This window comes from Stegostoma tigrinum, unplaced genomic scaffold, assembly GCF_030684315.1.
Source record: "Stegostoma tigrinum isolate sSteTig4 unplaced genomic scaffold, sSteTig4.hap1 scaffold_66, whole genome shotgun sequence".
Lineage (NCBI taxonomy): Eukaryota > Metazoa > Chordata > Chondrichthyes > Orectolobiformes > Stegostomatidae > Stegostoma > Stegostoma tigrinum.
In genome coordinates, this window is record NW_026728600.1 from 409,418 (window position 1) to 426,892 (window position 17,475).

Sequence of the window (17,475 nt, forward strand, 5' to 3'; positions counted from 1 at the left end):
CTGTGCTTTGCTCCCTCCCTGTGCCACCCTGTCCCTGTCCCTTGCTCCCTTCCTGTGCCACCCTGCCCCTGTGCTTTGCTCCCTCCCTGTGCCACCCTGTCCCTCGCTCCCTCCCTGTGCCCACCACCCTGTGCCTGTCCCTCGCTCCCTCCCTGTGCCACCATGTCCCTGTCCCTCGCTCCCTCCCTGTGCCACCCTGTCCCTGTGCTTTGCTCCCTCCCTGTGCCACCCTGTCCCTGTCCCTTGCTCCCTCCCTGTGCCACCCTGTCCCTGTGCTTTGCTCCCTCCCTGTGCCACCCTGTCCCTCGCTCCCTCCCTGTGCCACCCTGTCCCTGTCCCTCGCTCCCTCCCTGTGCCACCCTGTCCCTGTGCTTTGCTCCCTCCCTGCCGCTCGCTCCCTCTCTGTCTGTCCAACGTTGGCTACCTCCCTGTACCTCGCTCTCTCCCTGACTTTTCCGGTCCCCCTCCGTGTCACTCACTCCCTATCCCTCACACCCTCCCAGTCCATCCCTCCCTGTTCTTTGCTCCCTTCCTGTCCCACCCCTGCCTCGACCATCCCTGTCCCTGTCCTTCGCTCCCTCCCTGTATCCCTCCCTATCCCCGCTCAGCCTCTCTCCTTCCCTGTCCCCTTCCCCCTCCCTCGATGTCCCTCAATCCCTCCCTGTCCCTCACTCCCACCTCATTCATTGCTCCCTTCCCTAGATTCCTCTCCCATCCCTCCTCCTGCCCCTCTCTCCCTCCCTCCCTGCCCTTGCTATGGTCCTTCCCTCGCTCACCCCCCTCTCTCGCTCCCTCTATGTCCATCACTCCCTACCTCACTCATTCCCTGCACCTCATTCCCTCCCTCCCTCCCTGCCCCTTGCTCACTCCCCATCCCTTAGTCCCTCCCTCCCTGCCCCTTGCTCTCTCGGTCCATCCCTCACTCCCTCACTTCCTCCACCCTCCCCGTCCCTCGCTTCCTTGTTGCTTCCCCATCCCTCACTCCCTCCCTGCCACTCGATCCCTCTGTCTCTCTTTCTCTCTGTCTCGTTCCCTCCCTCCCTCCCTCTCCAACCCTCGTTCCACCCCCACCCACTAACCATCCCTCACTCCCTCCCTTCCTCATCATCCCTTGCTCCCTGGCTCTGTCCATCACTCAATCGCTCCCTCCCCATCTCTCATTCTGTCCCCATCCATCACTCCCTCACTGCTCCTTGCTCCATCCCTGTCCCTTGATCCTTCCCTCCCCATCCTTAACAGCCCCTTGCTCACTCGCTTCCTCCAAGTCCCTCACTCCCTTGCTCAATCAGTCCCTCACTCTCTCACCATCCCTTGTTCCCTCGCACCCCATCGCTTGCTCTCCCACTGCCTGTCCTTCAAACTCTCTCTCCCTCACCGTCCCTCGCTCCCTTACTCTGTCCCTGACTCCATCCCTCTCTCTGTCCCTCATTGCCTCTCTCAGTCTCTCGCTCACTCAATCCATCCTATGCTCACACACTCCCTCACTCCCTCCCCGTCCCTTCCTGTCGGAACCTCACTCACTCACTCCCTGTCCCTCGCTCCGACCCATTGCTCCCTCCCTTGTTCCCTGTCCCTCGCTCCCTCTCTGTCCCTCGCTCCCTTGCTGTCCCTAACTCCCTCACTCTCTCAACGTCCCTTGCTCCCCTCACAGTCCCTTGCTCCCTCCCTTGCTTGGTCTCTGTCCCGCATTCCCTTCCTCAGTCCCCGTCCCTCACTCCATTGCTCCCTCCCGGTCCTTCACTCCCCGCCCCTCGCTCCCTCCCTCCCATCCCTTGCTCCTTTGCCATCCCTCTTTCACTCACTCTCTCCATCCCTCCGTATCCCTCCCTCTTCTCCCTGTATCCCTCCCTATCCCTAGCTCCGTCCCTCTCCTTCCCTGTTCCCCTCCCTCTCCCTCTATGTCCCTCACTCCCTCCCCATCCCTTGCTCCCTTCCCTGGCTTCCTCCCTTGTCCCTCGTTCCTGTCCCTCTCTCCCTTGCTCCCAACCCTCGCTATGGCCCTTCCCGCCCTCACTCACTCTCTCGCTCCCTCGACATCCATTGCTCCCTACCTCACTCCTTCCCTGTCCCTTGCTGCCTCCCTCCCCATCCCTTACTCCCTTGCTCCCTCCATCCATGTCCTTGCTCACTCCTCATCCCTCACTCTCTCCCTCTCTGTCCCTCGCTCTCTCACACCATCCATCCCTCACTCGCTCCCTCACTCCCTCCCTTTACCTCACTCCTTCACCGTCCCTCAGTCCCTCCCTCACGCTCTCTCTCTGTCCCTATCTCCCTCCCTTTCTGTCCCTTGCTCTCTCCCTTCCTGTCCGTCCCTCCCTCCCTCCTGCCCCATCCCTCACTCCCTCCTTGCTCCCTCCCTCCCTGTCTCCCTTGCTTTTGCTCCCTCTCTGTCCCTATCTCCCTCCCTCTCTCCATCTCTGTCCCTCGCTCCCTGCCTCCACTTTCCTCATTCCCTTCCTTGCTCCCTCCCCATCCCTCGCTCATTTTCTCCTCTGTCCCTCGCTTCCCATCCCCCACTCCCTGTCTCTCCCTCCCCATTCCTTGATCCCCTGAATCCATCCCTGCCTGGCCCACTCCCTGCCCTTGCTCATTCACTCCCTGTCTGTTCCTCCCCATCCCTCGCTCCCTCACTCTGTCCCTCACTCACTCACTCCCTCCCCATCCCTCACTCCGTTGCTGTCCCTCAATCCATCCCCACCAATTGCTCCCACCCTGTAGCTCAGTCCATCTCAATCCCTTGCTCCCATGCTCACTCCCTCCCCATCCCTTGCACCCCATCCCTCGCACCCCAATCCCTTGCCCCCTTGCTTCACGAAGAAGTAAAAAATAAACTTTTTTTGTAGTAAATGGTTGACATAAGTAAGATGCTGTTCTGTAATTTCGACTTCCTCAGAGCTTATCTGTGACACAGCACATGCTCTCAGCACATGCCTTTCCTTTTAGGAGTAACACTTATGTGACTATCTTAAATTATACAGATGATTTCTGAAGCCGAAGTGCCTGCTGACTGTTCCCTGTTATGGATATAATATAAAATACCTGAGCTACAATAGTAATGTCCTTATTATAGATATATTTCACTCAGCCCTACCCTGTGTGATTTGTCCATGTGTATTTACTCCTGTATGGTATATACTACAGTGTCTCTCTCCATTACACTTATATTCCCCTTTTACACACTGCTGACTCCTTACCCTTCATCACCCTGACTGCATAATGCAGAAGTGGGAATGCTGGCTGATGATTTCATATCCCATTGACTTTATTTTCATTTATCTTCACTGAATTTTCCACTCTAACATCCTGGGGACGAGTGTTGGAGAGAAACAGAACTGGACCTGCCATGTAAATTTTGTTGCTACAAGTGAATCGAAATTTTGTGATTAAATCAAATTTTGACTCCCGGAAGCCTGTGTATCGCCTGCAAGGCACAAGGCAGGAGTATAATGGGATACTGTCCATTTGCTTGGATGGGTGCAGCTCCAGCAACACTCAAGAAACTTGACACAGTGCAGGAAAGGCAGTCCCCTTAACTGGCACCGCATTCAGCACTTTCAATATCAACTCCCTTCAACACCGAGGCACAGTGGCAACGGAATGCACCATCTACAAGATGCACTAGAGTAAGTCACGCAGCCCATGGACTGTACCGCCTGAATGGGCAAGAGCAGACAGTGCATTAGAACAACTCCATCTGTAAGTTCCCCTGTGAGGAACATTCCACCCTGAGTTGGAGCAGTATAAGGGATGATCTCACTGAGTGGTGGAGTCGGCTTGATGGACCAAATGGCCTATTTCTGCCCTCCATCTTCTGCCTTATGACACTTTTTCCAGTTGTTTAGTGCAGTGACCAAACTTGTGTTCAGCCTCTAGATGGTCTCAAAAGAGCCAGTCCTCAAGCCCTCTCTCAAGCACCTGATCTTCCCATCCAACCACCTTCATGGATCTGTGAATGCCCACTCCAAGCTCTGTTCTTTACTTTAATCCACTCAGTGCCCTTACTGTTTTTGAGCACTCCCATAACTTACCCTTCCCAGTTTCATTACCAGCCACTTCCCTGGATTGAATTCCTTATTTTCTTCCTAATTATTTAATGTCCCCGTGCAGCCCACAGCTTGCTTCCTCATGGTTAACCATCTGACCAATTGTTGCATCATCTGCAAATATCGAAATCACAGCCACTACAGCTACATCTAAATCATTGATCTACACCAGAAACAACAGATAGAAGGCATGGATAGTAAGTTCACAAACGACACCAAAATTGGTGGCATAGTAGGCAGGAAAGAAGGTTCTCTATTTGTTCATTTCCAGCCCCGTTTCTGGTTCCACCTCCCCTGCTGCGCCACTGTTTTGGTCTGATTCTGGGCCTGGGAACTGGGATTATATGGCCATCTGCAGCAGTGGTCACTTCCTTGTGTGAGGGAACTGGTGAAGTATCCGATGTTAAACTACATTGTTACTGAAATTACATTTCAATAATATCGTCTCAGTTAATGGATTCTGGAGGCATCGAAGTTAAAGATTCAGCTCGCTCTGAGTTCTCACATGTTAGTCCACTGTTCGCCAAGTATTCCCGTTGTATTTATGGAGCTGTTCCTGACACATCCTCTGCCATTGTACTTGTCACACTTTTCCAGAGTGTCTCCCTGTGTGGCCCTGCTTGTACAGTGATGAGTACTCTGAGTGGTGGCCGGAGCAACCTCAGTTCTGATCTGAGCCGTAGCAATGGGTGTTCTTCCCATGTTGCTCCTTGTGAATCATCCTTCGATAAGGAATTAATTGATTCGCATGAAAATATTCTCCCAGTTGATGAACTTATTCCCTCAAACACCCGCTCTCTCCCATGTCTGTGTTTGATGTATCAGAATACAAACCCATCTCTTCCCGCAGATTTTTCTCCCTCCCACAATCACTAACTCTCCTTTACGTCCCTTCTCCCACTTCGCTGAGGCACTGCACAATCTATCACACACTGCCATATTCACACCATTTAGCCTCTGCTCTTGCGGTCATTGTTGCTGGGTGAGCGTGCCCCAGTCTCACCATGTGGACCTTCAAATCAGTCGATCCATTTAGTTGCCGCAGTTGGGAGTAGAATATCTTTTACAGACATGGACCAGTGATTGTTGGGACATCAGGTTCAGGAAAAAGACACAGGATACGTTTGAGCAAAAGAATCTTTATTGGAAAGGAACAGTTTCTGTAGCTGTTTGAATCATTTATTTCATTTGTTCATTCCTTTACAGCGACAGCATTGTGTGCAGTTCTGCAATTCTCCTCTTGTAGAGATGTGCTCCTATAGGGAACGGTGCAAAAGGGGTTTACAAGGATATTGCCCGGGCTGAAGAGTTTCAGTTACGAAGAGAGATTGGACAGACTGGGGTTGTTTTCTTAGAGCAGGGGTGATTGCGAGGGAAGGTGATCGAGATATGCAAACTAATGAGGCATACGAACAGGGGAGACTGAAGGTGCTGTTTCTCTTTGATCGATCACCATGGAGCCGTAGATTTAAGGTAAGAGGCAGGCCGGTTTGAATAGATACTCAGAAAGACTTGTTTCAGCCAGCAGATGCTGAGCCAAGTGATGGTAAATAGGATTGGGATAGTTCAGTGCTTGTTTTGTCCAGTGCAGCCGCAATAGACTGAAGGGGCTTATGCTGTGTGGAAGACAGCAGTAGTGGACTGGTTCGTATCCCTGCGTCTCACGTGCGAGAGCAGCGTTAAACTCCCCACAGGAGACCATCCTCATATTCCAGGGTGGTTCAGCATTGCCTCGTGGTGGCGGGAACACAGTTTCGACTGTAGTTTTGTGAGACTCTCTGGATGGAGTTTGCGCATTCTCCCCAAAGTTGTGCAGTTTCGGTAAATTGTCCCGTCATGGTTCGTCGTAGTAAATGTGGGTTTGTGGGGTTAGGGTGGAGAAGTGGAAAGCTCGAGTGGTGTTAGGTGCAGAAGCAGTGGGCTGAAAGATCTCCATCTGCATTGTAGGGATTCTGTGATCTCTGACTCTGAGTTGTGTCTCTCTTAGGAATTTGAAATTGCCTGCTCCGTTTACAGGTGTGGGTTATTACTATCTGTCCTTCCATTCTCGATGGGACATGTCAGAGGAAGGACGGTGCTGTCTGACTCAGTGCTGGGCAGGACTACATCCGGGGGAGACAGAGTGTCAGTGAAAGTGCCAACACATGCCTTCTGCAAGCTGCGCTTTTTGTCTGCGTTGAAATTAAAATGATTTGATAGATTTGTTCCAGAGTGAAGTGTTTACTGGAAGCAGAAATCTGAGGGAGGCACAGGGTAAAGCGATCCCGATTTGAGTGCAGTAACAGCAAATACCTTTCCTGCAGCGCTAATGAGATTGTACAGCACAGAGGAGAGTTTCGCTGCTCTGCATTTGGGTTCGTGGGTCCCGCGTGCTTTCACTAAACTGGGTTACCGGGAATAAAGATATCAGAAAGGGCACAGATGGTGCTTACTGGGGTTCACGGTTGTAAAGATATCAGATATGACACAGACAGGGTTTACTAGGATCGTACAGTGTCTCAGTGGTTACACTGCTGTTGGATGGGCAGGTTCGGTGTATTGGCCTTGCTAAATTGCTCTGTGCTGTCAGGGATGTGTAGGTTAAACCATAGTTAATGCAGAGATAGGGCGACCGCTAGGTCTGGGTGGGATGTTCTTTCAAGGGTCGGGGCAGACTCGATCGGCACTTTCCACACTCTAGTGATTCTATTATTTGAAAAGGAAGGGCATGATGGAGCTTACTTGGGTGTTAAAACATTCCAGAGAACACCAATGGGGTTTACCGCGACAGGATTTTATTCACGAGGGATGTTAGAAAAGTTGGAAATGCTCACACTAACGAAAGGAATACCTCATGGACATTTTGCAGATGATTTGAGTTGTGGAGAGAGGAAAAAGGGGGAAGTTCCCTCTTTCAAGTGAACCAATAACTGGAAGTCAGACATTCAAAACCATTGACGAAAAATAAAAGATAGGAGCTGAATTCCTGTCACACCGAAAAACCGTTTCCAAAATATTTTGAAAGACTCGTTTGCAGTCGCACAAGGAGTGCATTCTCAGGGAGAGAGAGAGTCTGTGGGTGGTTGAGGGATTAGGGGTAGGGTGTGGTCAGGGAAAACGTTGAGAAACAATCTCTGACTTGAAATGTAACGAAATTTCGTGAACGTGTGCCGCTGTATAAGATTGAGTAAAACAGAAGCTCATGGCTTTGGAAGATCTGGCATAAATTTCCATGTGATCAATTCTGACTGCAACTGACCAAACTTTATTTAAAATTGCACAGGAAAGATATTCCCGAATGAACAGTTGCTCGGAGATCCGTTTCCAGCTTTAATCAAGTGCCTTAAAAATGCAACAGTAATCAATACCAAGATGTAGAATCCATTTAGTACTCAGTAATCTCCACCCAAGAAACACAGGAACAAGGCACATTGGTTTTGCAGTTTAACTCTCTTCTTATCAGCAGCGCTTTCTTTAAGCTGAAATAAATGCGGGACAATGTTAAAAATTAGATAACTCTAATTCATTTTCGACTATTGCAATGAACTGTATGTGTGGGCGCAAAGTATAATGAGCAAAACAGCTTTGCCCTGAATTTAACCACGTTCAGGGCCAGCCATACGAGAAAGGTCGTGGCGCTCAAATGCCATCTTCATTCTTACCTCCATAGATGCTTCTTCGCGAGTTGAATATTTGCAGGGTTTTCCTTGACCACTGGGACAGTTCCCCAGGACCAGACATTTCTCAAACCCAGAAACCAATCTTTATCAAAAGAGGCTATTATGCTGAAAAATGCTCTTTATCCTTGTCCTGCTGGTCGGTGTCACTAAAAGCTGGCCCGGGTGAGGTTGGAGCTCACAGGCTGGGCATTTCACGCGCCTCTATACCGTCAGAGAAGGACCGCGCGCTCACCGATTGCATCACTGGAGGCACAGAGTAGCTCCGTGCCCTCATTCAGTGTTCCTTCATCACAGTTTACTGTTTGATGAGTATTCCTGTTGAGGGTCTGATGGTGCTCCTTACAAACCCTCTATCACTGTACTTATTTCCTGCTCCCGCTCGTTTCATTATGTGGCGCTGTGACAGTGTAGTGGCCCGTTCTTTGTAATGTGGCAGCATGAGCTTCGGCTCGAGTCTGAGTCAAACCACTGACTGTTGTCCCCAATATTTCCTCTTAACATATCCTGAAGTGATACTGTAAGGGATCAGTTAATATTGCAATCAGACATGCAGAGACCGTGGTAAGAATTGCCGAGGTTGTGAGATGAAGTCTCATCCACACCATGTTTTGTTGACACAGATTATAAGTGTGAAGCTAGATGAACACAGCAGGCCAAGCAGCATCTCAGGAGCACAAAAGCTGACGTTTCGGGCCTAGACCCTTCATCAGAGAGGGGGATGGGTTGAGGGTTCTGGAATAAATAGGGAGAGAGGGGGAGGCGGACCGAAGCTGGAGAGAAAAGATAGGTGGAGAGGAGAGTACAGGTGGGGTGGTAGTGAGTGGACAGGTCAAGGAGGTGGGATGAGGTTAGTAGGTAGTAAATAGAGGTGCGGCTTGGGGTGGGAGGAAGGAATGGGTGAGAGGAAGAACAGGTTAGGGAGGCAGAGACAGGCTGGGCTGGTTTTGGGATGCAGAGGGTGGAGGGGAAGAGCTGGGCTGGTTGCATGGTGCAGTGGCGGGAGGAGTCGAACTGGGCTGGTTTAGGGATGCGGTGGGGGAAGGGGAGATTTTGAATCTGGTGATGTCCACATTGATACCATTGGGCTGCAGGGTTCCCAAGCGCAATATGAGTTGCTGTTCCTGCAACCTTCGTGTGGCATCATTGTGGCACTGCAGGAGGCCCATGATGGACATGTCATCTAAAGAATGGGAGGGGGAGTTGAAATGGTTCGCGACTGGGAGGTGCAGTTGTTTATTGCGAATCGAGCGGAGGTGTTCTGCAAAGTGGTCCTCAAGCCTCCGCTTGGTTTCCCCAATGTACAGGAAGCCACACCGGGTACAATGGATACAGTATACCACATTGGCAGATGTGCAGGTGAACATCTGCTTAATATGGAAAGTCATCTTGAGGCCTGGGATAGGGGTGAGGGAGGAGGTGTGGGGGCAAGTGTAGCATTTCCTGCAGTTGCAGGGGAAGGTGCCGGGTGTGGTGGGGTTGGAGGGCAGTGTGGAGCGAGCAAGGGAGTCACGGAGAGAGTGGTCTCTCCGGAAAGCAGACAAGGGTGGGGATGGAAAAATGTCTTGGGTGGTGGGGTCGGATTGTAGGTGGCAGACGTGTCGGAGGATGATGCGTTGTATCCAGACGTTGGTGGGGTGGTGTGTGAGAACGAGGGGGATCCTCTTGGGGCGGTTGTGGCGGGGGCGGGGTGTGAGGGATGTGTTGTGGGAAATGCGGGAGACGCGGTCAAGGGCGTTCTCGACCACTTTGGGGGGAAAGTTGCGGTCCTTGAAGAACTTGGACATCTGGGATGTGCGGGAGTGGAATGTCTTATCGTGGGAGCAGATGCGGCGGGGGCGGAGGAATTGGGAATAGGGGATGGAATTTTTGCAGGAGGGTGGGTGGGAGGAGGTGTCTTCTAGGTAGCTGTGGGAGTCAGTAGGCTTGAAATGGACATCTGTTACTAGCTGGTTGCCTGAGATGGAGACTGAGAGGTCCAGGAAGGTGAGGGATGTGATTGAGATGGCCCAGGTGAACTGAAGGTTGGGGTGGAAGGTGTTGGTGAAGTGGATGAACTGTTCGAGCTCCTCTGGGGAGCAAGAGGCGGCGCCGATACAGTCATCAATGTACCGGATGAAGAGGTGGGGTTTGGGGCCTGTGTAGGTTCGGAAGAGGGACTGTTCCACGTAACCTACAAAGAGGCAGGCATAGCTGGGGCCCATGCGGGTGCCCATGGCCACCCACTTTGTCTGTAGGAAGTGGGAGGAATCGAAAGAGAAGTTGTTGAGGTTGAGGGCGAGTTTGGCTAGGCTGATGAAGGTGTCAGTCGAGGAGGACTGGTTGGGCCTGTGGGGCAGAAGAAGCGGAGGGCCTTGAGGCCATCTGCATGCGGAATACAGGTGTATAGGGACTGGACGGCCATGCTGAAAATGAGGTGTTGGGGGCCAGGGAATTGGAAGTTCTGGAGGAGGTGGAGGGCGTGGGTGGTGTCACAGATGTAGGGAGGGAGTTCCTCGACCAAAGGCGAAAAAATGGAGTCCAGATAGGTGGAGATGAGTTCGGTGGGGCAGGAACACGTTGAGTCAATGGGTCGACCACGGCATACAACGCATCATCCTCCGACACGTCCGCCATCTACAATCCAACCCCACCACCCAAGACATTTTTCCATCCCCACGCTTGTCTGCATTCTGGAGAGACCACTCTCTCCATGACTCCCTTGTCCGCTCCACACGCCCCTCCAACCCCACCACACCCGGCACCTTCCGCTGCAACCACAGGAAATGCTACACTTGCCCCCACACCTCCTCCCTCACCCCTATCCCAGGCCCCAAGTTGACTTTCCATATTAAGCAGAGGTTCACCTGCACATCTGCCAATGTGGTATACTGCATCCACTGTACCCGGTGTGGCTTCCTCTACATTGGGGAAACCAAGTGGAGGCTTGGAGACCGCTTTGCAGAACACCTCTGCTCAGTTCGCAACAAACTACTGCACCTCCCAGTCGCAAACCATTTCCACTCCCCCTCCCATTCTTTAGATGACATGTCCATCATGGGCCTCCTGCAGTGCCACGATGATGCCACCCGAAGGTTGCAGGAACAGCAACTCATATTCTGCCTGGGAACCCTGCAGCCTAATGGTTTCAATGTGGACTTCACCAGTTTCAAAATCTCCCCTTCCCCAACTGCATCCCCAAACCAGCCCAGTTCGTCCCCTCCCCCCACTGCACCACACAACCAACCCAGCTCTTTCCCTCCACCCACTGCATCCCAAAACCAGTTCAGCCTGTCTCTGCCTCCCTAACCTGTTCTTCCTCTCACCCATCCCTTCCTCCCACCCCAAGCCGCACCCCCATCTACCTACTAACCTCATCCCACCTCCATGACTGTCCGTCTTCCCTGGACTGACTTATCCCCTCCCTACCTCCCCACCTATACTCTCTCCACCTATCTTCTTTTCTCTCCATCTTCGGCCCGCCTCCCCCTCTCTCCCTATTTATTCCAGAACCCTCTCCCCATCCCCCTCTCTGATGAAGGGTCTAGGCCCGAAACGTCAGCTTTTGTGCTCCTGAGATGCTGCTTGTCCTGCTGTGTTCATCCAGCCTCACATTTTATTATCTTGGATTCTCCAGCACCTGCAGTTCCCATTATCTCCGGGTCAAAGGCCTGTAGATTCATTTTCAGTTTTCATTGCCTTCCAGAGGTGTTTAGAAACCCCTCTCAGGCCACAGTGGTGTCCATCGCTCCCTTCGCACTTTCAATCTTTACTGACTGCGAATGTGACAAAAGAGCAGAGCATCTTCCCCCGTCGCCGTCACTCTCAGCGCACACATTCCAAAGAACTCAACGGCACGACGCCTGCGCAGTGCTCGCCTATAATGTTAATCAGGGACCTTTACCAGCGCGGGGACTGCTGGGTAACGGCCGTGACATTGAAAACCCTCAATCAATACAAATTTTACTGTGATGCGGCAGTTGGAGAAGGGTGCAGTACAAAACAACAATACAGCACAGACGCAGGCACTTCAGCCCTCCAAGCTTGCGCTGACAGATTTTGCCCTTCCATATTAAAACTGTCTTCTCTACAAGATCTACATCCCTCTATTCCCTTCCTATTCATAGACAATGTATATATATTTACTTTTTCCATCTTTCAAGTCTGAATCTATAAATAAGACAATTTTGTTAACTTATTTTAAATAAGTCTCGAGCGGTACCCATCTAAAATTAAAATTGTAACTACATGGCAATGGGTAAATGGAAAGGAGGTGATGGGATAGTGCTAATGTGTAAGTGGTCAGTACTCCAGAACCCTCCCTCTGACACTTTCAGGCTGTGACTTACAGATAGTCACTCACCTCCTTTTGGAAGAATTTGTTTTCCCTCAAATCCACTTAAAACCTCCAACTACTTATTTTAAAAGTGTTTCCCCCGCCCCGGTTATTGATTTCTGTACTAGGCGGAGATGATTATCCCTATCTAAGCAATCTATGCCCTCCAGAGCTTTGTTCACTTCAATCAGGTCCCCACCCAGCCTCCTCTTCCACCAGGAAAACAACACAGCCTCTCTACTTTTTCTTCATAACGCCATCACTCCAGCCCAAGCAACATCCTGCTGGATCTCTGCACTTGTGCAGTCACATCATCCTTTGATGTCATTTATATAAATGATTTGGATGTGAACATAGGAGGCATGGTTATTAAGTTTGTGGATGACACCAAAATTTCTGGTGCAGTGCGCAGTGAGAATGTTATCTCAGAGTACAGCAGGGCCTTTATCAGATTGGCCAACAGGCTGAGGAGTAACAGGTGGAGTTAAGTTTGGATAAATGTGAGGTGTTGCATTTTGGGAAGGCAAACCAGGCCAGGAGTCATGCACTTAATGGTAAGGTCCTGGGGAACATTGCTGAACAAAGACTTTGGGGTGCAGGTTCAAGAGTTCCTTTAAGGTGGAGCCAGAGTTAGATAGGATAGTGAAGGAAGACTTTGGTATTCTTGCATTTATTGGTCAATGCATTATAGGTGTTGAAATGTCATATTGTGACTATACAGGATATTGGTTAGACCAATTTTGGAATGTTGCTGTCACTAAAGACACTTGAAGTGGTTCAGAAAAGATTTAAAAGGATTTCACTGGAGTTGGAGGGTTTGGGCTATAGGGAGAGGCTGAATAAGCTGGGGCTATTTTCCCTGAAATATTGGAGGCTGAGGGGTGGCCTTGTAAATGTTTATAAAATCGTGAGAGACGCGGCTAAGGTGAGTAGTCAACGTCATTTTCCCAGGCTAGTAGTCCAAAACTGGAGCACGTAGCTTTAAGTTGATAGCAGAAAGGTGTAAAAGGAACCTAAGGGACGTTTTCTTTTCATGTCGAGGGTGGTACATGTATGGAATGAGCTACCACAGGAAGTGGTAGAGGCTGGTACAATTACAACATTTAAAAGGTATCTAGATGGGTGCGTGAACAGGAAGAGTTTGCAGGGGTATGGGCCAAATGGTATTAAATGGGACCACATTAATTAGGATACCTGGTTAGCTTGGACGCATTGGACCAAAGATTCTGTTTCCATGCTGTACAACTCTGTGGCTCTAAGTTGGAGAGTGGCAGAATTGCTTCTGAGACTAAGATCCTGAATTTAAAAAGAGGAAGCCGTGATGGCATGGCACACAAGCTGGCCATAATAAATTGGGGAGCATAACTTAAGGGGATAGAATTGGATAGGCAAGTGAAAACACTTAAAGAAAATATTGGAGAACTGCAACAGTTGTTCATTCCTATCTGGCACAAAAATAAAATGAGAAATGGGGCCTATCCATGACTAGGAGGGAAATTAAGAATAGTGATCTAGAGTCTTAGAAAATAAGAACATGACGTGCTGGTGTTGGACTAGGGTGGACAAGGTCAGAAATCACACAACACCAGCTTATTAGTCCAACAGGTTTATTTGAAAACACAAGCTTTCGGAGCCTCAGACCTTCTTCATGAACAGATTGCTCTTTCGCCCTTGAGACTGTTCTGCCATTCATGCTGATATTGCTGATCACCAACTCAGTACTTTCTCACTTTCAACACCCTTTGATCCCTTTATCCCTCTGAACAATAATCTAAACCTTCTTCACAACGTTCAATATTTTGCTAAACCACTTTCTTTGGTAGTTGAAGTCCACAGATTTACTCCTCTCTGAATGAAGAAACCCCCTTCCCGGAATCAGTCTGGTATATCTCCATAGCACTGTGACTACAAAGACAGACTATCATTCCTCAGATAAGGAGAACAATACTGAACAGAATACTCCTGGTGCAGTTGCCCTGGTGTCATGCAGTGTTGTTCAGTTCACTGGGTGTATGATACGTCGTGTCCGCCTCAGAACTATGACGCTTGGTATGAGTTTCAGCCAATGAGCGAGAGCTACATACATTCTTGCCCGTCATTCACTCCGATTGGTTAGACGATCGCCCCTGTTTTGTTGGTCACTCATATCTGCACCCCCACCCCCCCCCACCTTCACATTGACGGCAGCTCCAGGCCAATCACACAGGCCCAGTGCGCAATGCAGGCATTGCAGCAGGCTGCAGGGGACTCAATTTGAGAAGCTCTCCAGGCTCAAGCAACAAAATCCCTGTCCTGCTCTCGAGGCAGGAGTTTGTGAGACGGGGTAGGAATGGAAACCGCGGGAGGTGATGGCCTGGGCAGTTTATAATCTCGTAGAGGAGGCCTGGGGCCCCAATGTATCAGGCCCAAGGATTACTAACAGCCACCTTGGTTAGGTCGGGGACGGGAATTCTCCCCAGATACTTGGCTGCCATTTTCGGAAAGGGAAGCGGTGTCTCACTTGGGCAGAAATCGATGAGGCTGTAACTAAGAAGGAAATCCTAGAGGTGTATGGGGAGGATTCACCAAACAGCCACTGGAGACTCAAACCCCGAATCAGACTCACTGATTTGATTTTCAGTCAGCCGACTGGAGTTGGGAACTTGATCCAGAGAGAAGAGGACGAAGAAAGGGAGAAAACTGGAAGGAGGAGGACAGAGATAGGGGGATAGATCTGGATTTCAGTTGAAAGAGGAAGGAGGGTAGAGCCAGGAGTTTACAGATTTGAGAAATAAGAGAGAAGAATAATGTTCCTTAGGATCTGGACATGTCTGTTCTGAATTTATTGCTGCAATGACAGTAAGTGACTTTTGTAAACTCCTTTTGCAGGATATTAGAAGAGAAGTATTTGCAGATATTAAACACAAATCAAATTTCCTGCTGTGAATGGTTGACTCATGCAATTTACGAGGAGCTGAGTCCCTTCAGCCTCTGAATGTGGAAGGAGAAATGTTTGACCTGTATGTAGGTGATACACACAATATTCAGCTGACAATATTGCAGTGAGTAGACTGCATAAAAGATTTACCCTGTTACACATCCCATGTGGGAGCATTCCAGCATATTTCTTGTGGAGAGAAATTGAACCAATCGATCAAGAAGGTTGGAAAAACATTTACACCATTCACAGTAGGGAGATACTCTGCTCGATCAGTGTGCTGTCGAGGCTTCAGTTGATCAACCATTCTGAAGTGATACAAAGGTGACAGTCCTGTGGAGAAACCGTGGAAATGTGAGAACTACAGTAAAAAGATTCAATTACCCATATTACCCATCCCAGCTGGAAATCCATCAATGAATTCGCATCAGGAAGAAGCCACTTACCTGTTCTGTGTGTGGGAAGGAATTTAATCAAATAACCAAACTCATGTCACACCAGAGAATTCACACTGGGGAGAGACCGTTCACCTGTTCAGAGCGTGGGAAGAGATTTACACAGACATCCTGGCTCATGTGACGTCAATGGATTCGCACCGAGGAAGGGAGAAGCCATTCAATTGTTCGGTGCATGGGAAGAGATTCCCTCATTCATCCGGCCTTCAATCACACCAGCAAATTCATACTGAGCAGAAACTATTTGGCTGCACCTCCTATGGAAAGAAGTTCAGACATGCATCTGCCCTCATTCGACACCAGCAAGTTCACGCTCTGTATGTGGGAAGGGCTGCAGTCAATCATCCAGTTTGCTGAGACACCAGCGAGTTTATCCCAGAGAAAAGCTGTTCAGCTGCACTTCCTGTGGGAGTCGTTTCAGGTGTTCATCCTCGCTCTGCTCATCAGCGAGTTCACACTAGAGAATGGCCATTCATTTGCTCCATTTGTGGGAAGCGATTCACTCAATCCTTCAACTGGAGATATATAAGTGAACCTCAATACCTTTATACTGCAGTAGTTCAAGGAGGAAACTCAGCAGCATCTTCTCCAGGGTGACTAATGATGGCCCAGCCAGAGATTTCCGTATTTTATGAAAGAATTGAATTCTGCTGTTATCGCTACCAAAATTAAGTCTGACAATATTAGATCTGTTTCAACTGATGTTAACACACCTATAATTGGCTGCAGTTTGGTACTCTGGACATATTGCTGATGGTTTGGACAAGTGTCCCTTTTTAAAAGCACCAACAGTCATTCTGAATTCAAGATTTGTGTTTGGAGAAAGAAACAGATGCCTTGTGGAAAGGAAAACATAAAAATCAATTTATAGAAAGGAAGCTGACAAAGGAGATGACCAAACAAGTTTTGTTCATCAAAGCTTCTTGGGCCAACTGCTGCTTTCACTGCCCTGTTTTGCACAGATTAACAGCATCACATCTGATAGGTCCAGGGTAAAGAATGAAGTGAAACTGGGCTGTGTCATAACCCCAACTTTGTTTCACATTTTCTTCCTCATTTTCTCAGCCTTGACATTCCCCTCTGAAATGAAGAAGTCTACCTGTATACCTGGTCAGGCAGTGAGCCCGCCTCTCAATCCAGACTGAAAACAAATACAAAAATAAAGCTTGTCTTTAAGACTCTCCCCTACACTGATGACAGTGCACTGGTCCACTCAACTTTCTTCTTTACCACCTTATCCAACTGTGTTCAGGGAGCTATCTGGAATTAGACCCCAAGATCCCCCTTTATACCAATGCTCCTAATGGTCCTGCCATTTACTGTATACTTTCCTCCTGCATTTAGCCTCCGAAACTGCATTTCCTCACTCTTCTCTGAATTAAAGTCCATCTGCCATTTCTCCATCCAACTTTCCGATTGATCTACATCCCGCTGTGTCCTTTGACAACCTACCTCACTATCGTCAGCTGCACCAATTTTCACAGCATTAGCAAACCTATTAAACAGACAACTTAGATTTTCATCCCAATCATTTATAAAAATGACAAACCTTGTGGAACATCACTGGTTGCAGATCTCTCGTCAAAAAACACCATCCCCACCCACCCTCTGTCCTCTAACCCAATCCAATTTAGCAACTCACCATGGATCGATCTCATGTGACATAATCTCCTGGACCCACCTACCATGAGGGAGCTTGTCAAATGCTTCAGTAGAGTACATGCAAACAACATCCACTGCGCTGCCTACATCAATCATCTTCATCACTTCTTCAAAAAAAACACAATCCAGTTTGAGAGACATGGCCTCTTCTGCAGGAAGCCACGATGCATGTTATCCACATGAACTTCAGCAAGGCCTTTGACAAGGCCCATCATGGCAGGCTGATACAGAAGTCTAAGTGACCTAGGTTACACCATGAGGTGGGTACAGAACTGGCTTTGTCATAGAAGATGAAAAGTAGCTATAGATCTGTGACCAGTGCTTTTCTGTAGGAATCAGACACCTGTTGTTAACATATTTATTATTAAAAAAAATTTGAAGGAGAATGTAGGTGATCAAATTAGTAAATATATGAATGACAAAGATG